Source organism: Triturus cristatus, chromosome 5_1 (genome assembly GCF_964204655.1).
Source record: "Triturus cristatus chromosome 5_1, aTriCri1.1, whole genome shotgun sequence".
NCBI classification, from domain to species: domain Eukaryota; kingdom Metazoa; phylum Chordata; class Amphibia; order Caudata; family Salamandridae; genus Triturus; species Triturus cristatus.
The window spans coordinates 180,395,479-180,399,905 of record NC_140587.1 but is presented as its reverse complement, the minus strand read 5'-3'; the positions used below and the strand labels follow the sequence as shown (position 1 = coordinate 180,399,905).

Below are 4,427 nucleotides of genomic sequence, written 5' to 3'. Positions count from 1 at the left end.
GGCTATGGTGCGCCTGTTACCTGTGTAATGAAAGTCTGCCCTGTGGCTTGCTATGCTGTGCCTGTTACCTGCGTGTAATGGAAGTCTGCCCTGCAGCTGCCTATGCTGTGACTGTTAGCTGTGTGTAATGGAGGTCTGCCCTGCAGCTGCCTATGCTGTGCATGTTACCTTGTAATGGAAGTCTGCCCAGCAGTTGCCTATACTGCGCCTGTTACCTGTGTGTAATGGAAGTCTGCCCTGCAGCTGCCTATACTGCCCCTGTTAGCTGTGTGTAATGGAAATCTGCCCTGCAGCTGCCGATGCTGTGCATGTTACCTTTGTAATGGAAGTCACCCTGCAGCTCCCTATGCTGCGCCTGTTACCGGCGTGTAATGAAAGTCTGCCCTGCACCTCCCTAGGCTGCACCTATTACCTGCGTGTAATGGAAGTCTGCCCTGCAGCTGCATATGCAACGCCTGTTACCTGCGTGTAATGGAAGTCTGCTCTGCAGCTGCCTATGGTGAGCCTGTTTCCTGTGTAATGAAAGTCTGCCCTGTGGCTTGCTATGCTGCGTCTGGTACCTGCGTGTATGGAAGTCTGCCCTGCAGCCGCCTATGCTGTGCCTGTTACTTGTGTACTGGAAGGTTGCCCTGCAGCTGTCTATGCTGAGCCTGTTACTTGCGTGTAATGGAAGTCTTCCCTGCAGCTGCCAATGCTGCGCCTGTTACCTGTGTAATGGAAGTCTGCCCTGCAGCTGCCTACGCTGTATATTGAACTGAGAGCGACCCCTCATGTAATAAAGGGAAAGGGGTACCGATTACAAGAATCAACAAAGCAATCCCCACATAACTACACAATGGTACATTCCTATTGTAAAGTATCACACACATATAATCAAATTACCAAGTTTATATCACATTTATTAAAAACAATTTACATAAATCGCAATAAAAATTACTCCTCAAATTTTACAATACATTTTTTTAAAAAAACACTTCAGTTGAACATTTATACCATACATATACGAATAAAAATCACAACACATCAACTGTTATGAGCCCGCATAACAGAAAACAAAAACAGACAGTAAACTTTGTCATTAGTGGCACATCCTAAATGACCATAGATTTAACACCGTAGTTTGGGATATGCACAACCCACTACTATCTCCAATGTACTACGGCGGTCTCTTGGATTGTGTGTATCCTTGCGTCGACGCATTTCGATGGTTTTTACTTTATACAGCCATCTTTATCAAGACAGGTTATAGGCTTTAATTGGTTCCGGCTCGATTTGGACCTATAAAGACATAAATGCTATCAGTGAACTTGATAAAAGTTCTACTAGCAGAGACACAAGATGCTACCGCAATATTAGCGGGTAATTAACTGATTATCATCTATCCCTAAATGTCCTTTCTTTCATCACATTGACCAAATAATAGCAGAACATTATCAAAGGTGCTCACCCCAGTGTTAGTACCTCATGGACACCTCTCCGGTAAATCTATCCAGTACAATTCAAGTGAATACCCATAGGAACATATGCTTAATCACGACAGTTTAGATAAATGTCTAGTTTGTTCCTGTTACTAAATCCACATACTGCCTTATATGGGGTATATCCCCTAAGCAAATGTTTTTATGTGTCTACTCTGCCTTCACCTGGTTCCAAAACAGCTATCTCCCATTTTGTGTACTGCTAAAGATATCTACTTCTCACCTCAATGGGTCTGTCACTCAGCTTAGAGCACACTTCGTGTGATTGTTGTAGAAATTTTTCTTTTTGTACGGGCGCAATGTATTTGTTTAAATTGGCCGAGGTACACGACATTAGTTGCTGTAAAATAACATAACGACATAACGTTATTGTTATAATGGCTCGTATTAGTATTATCAAGCTGCATTGTAGAAATGCTTACCGTTAAATTCGACCCGCTATTGAGGCTGAAGCCGAAAAGCGCGTGTTCCTTAATAAATAAAATCAGAGGAGACGGGGGTCCATGCGTATCACCCTTGTATGGCGTCACCTATTGAGTCCCTCTAAAAAATAAAAAGGAGCCCGTTTTACGAGCGGAACCAAACTGTTCTCGCTCACAATAGCCCGTATCGCTATTACATTTAGGCAGTCCCGCCTCGCTGAATACCTATGTCTGGCACGTTACCAACTTTCACCTAAAGGCTTGTTGATCAATCCGCCGGTATGGTAGTCTTCCTGCTACGTCTGTTCTAAGACTATCTGACTTGATTGCCTATTTGTTCAGATGACTCGACTCTCGTCATTGGCTCAAATGGTACCCTGAGAAGAATAAACTCTCGTCATTGGCTCAAATGATCACATGGTGCAACCACGAGTGGTTGTTCTATCGTATATTCAAGTATAGGGATTCTGATTGGCTTTCTATTTGCGAGCTCTGTCAGAGGAACTTTTTAGTTATTTTAATTTAGTCCCAATAATATATCTAATAGGGAATTGTGTGTATCACGCTTATTATGGAAAGCTATATGAGCTCGTAGACATATGTTTCATATGTATTGCAATGTTACTCTTTATGGTATCCTATCTCCATACACCCCATGTATATCCTTATGGTCTATATGCCAGTGAAATCCAACTTTATTGTTCACATCTTCAACATACAATTTATCCTGACAGCTCTTAATTCACAACATATTTAGAATGGTACATCAATACAAGAGTGTATTACAGTGTCAGATTGATCACACATCAAGTGGGTAAAACACAGTTATAATCATCATTTAAATTACATATATGACCTAGTCCACTAAATATATTGAATAAGAACCATCCGGACATTTCTCTTAGACTACCCCACAGTTTCTGTATATACAGTACAGATCATTTTACAACCAACTTCATCTGAGGGAAATACAGTCAAGGTACAAACAAAGAAGATAGCATCCACAGGTTTTGTAATTCTCATCATAGTATTTATGTGGAAATTATGCTCATCCAATCTTCTTTGGAGTTAAGTCCCCTATCCACTGTGTTTAGATAACAAATGTGCCACTGCTCCCTCTTTTTCCTAATGGTATTAGGATCGCCACCTCTTCTGTTAACAAATATTCTCTCCAAGATAAACCATTGAAATTGATCACAAGTATGGTTCATTTGATTAAAATGGTCAGTCAACGGGGCGTTTTCTTTTTTAGTTTTGATTGCCGATTTGTGTTCTAAGATCCGGATACGTAGCTCCCTACTCGTTTCACCTACGTACCCGAGACCACATGGGCAAATCAATAAATACACTACATTCTTACTACGGCAATTGTTTAAGCCTTTGGCCCAGATTTTTCGGTTGTTATACGTCACATTTTTAGCTTCTAGACACAGTGGACAAATGGAGCATGTCCCGCATATGTAGTTGCCCCTAGCTTTATCTCCTGTGAGTGTAGTTTGTATCTCGTGTTTACCTTCGTAGGTTCTAACCAATGCATTACGTATGGTTTTATTGCGTTTGAACGAGAATAATGGCTTCTCCAGAGTCGTCTCAGACCCATAGTTAAGGATCTTCCAATTTTTGTTGACTATATTCTTTATCCGATTGCTCAGGTTAGAGAATTGAGACACAAAAACTATACGTCCTGTTGATTTGTCCTTTCTTTTGACTTTGTTCACTTCGAGCAAATGATCACGATTATAAAATCTCGCTCTTTTAAAAGAATGTTTAATGAGTTTACCTGGATAGCCTCTGGCTTTAAGTTTTTTCTTTAAGATTTCAGAGTGATGGTAAAAGTCAGGAAGGGTGGTGCAGTTGCGTCTTAGTCTTAAAAATTCCCCAAAGGGGATGTTGTCCTTCTGTGAACGAGGGTGATTACTTCCATATTGCAGGAGAGTATTTTTATCGGTAGGTTTGGAAAATAATTCAACATGAAGGACATCATCAGCATTCTTAATTTTAATGTCCAGAAACTCTACTTCAGAATCACTATAATGGGCCGTGAATTTTAGGTTGGGATCCCCCAGGTTGATCCATTCCAAAAAACAATCTAGTTCCTGGCTGGCACCGTTCCAAATGAAGATGATATCATCGATGTAACGGTGCCAGCAGGCAACATTTTCAAAATAAGGGGCCATCTCGTTGTACACATGTTTGGATTCGAAGTTACCCACATACAAGCATGCCAGACTGGGAGCACAGGTGGCCCCCATGCTGGTACCTTTCACTTGGATGTACGCTTCGTTTTTAAATAGAAAGATATTGTTCTTGAGTACCATTTCTATGCAGGACATGATGAACCCCTTATTAGCCCCATTTAGATCCTCATCATCCAAAATGTTGGAGATGACTTCAATCGTATCATCTTGAGGGATATTTGTATATAGGGCTTCTATATCCATTGTAACAAGAATTTGGGTTGCCCTATTAAAACTCTGACCTTCAAATATGGATATAGCATGTGCTGTGTCTTTTAAATAGGATTTCT

At 40.9% G+C, this 4,427-nt stretch overlaps 1 long non-coding RNA gene across 3 annotated transcripts; it reads right to left on the bottom strand.

Moving 5' to 3' along the window:
• Positions 1-878: 878 nt before the first annotated feature.
• LOC146830603 (uncharacterized) lies at positions 879-2,218 on the bottom strand. 3 transcript variants are annotated; one of them, XR_014961174.1, is made up of 4 exons: positions 2,126-2,218; positions 1,901-2,021; positions 1,702-1,818; positions 879-1,278 (listed from the first exon to the last, which is right to left on the bottom strand). It is a non-coding gene; the product is annotated as an uncharacterized LOC146830603 (long non-coding RNA). The 3 variants fall into 3 exon arrangements; XR_014961173.1 differs by having other exon boundaries at positions 2,154-2,212; XR_014961172.1 differs by lacking the exon at positions 2,126-2,218 and having other exon boundaries at positions 1,901-2,123.
• Positions 2,219-4,427: the final 2,209 nt, after the last annotated feature.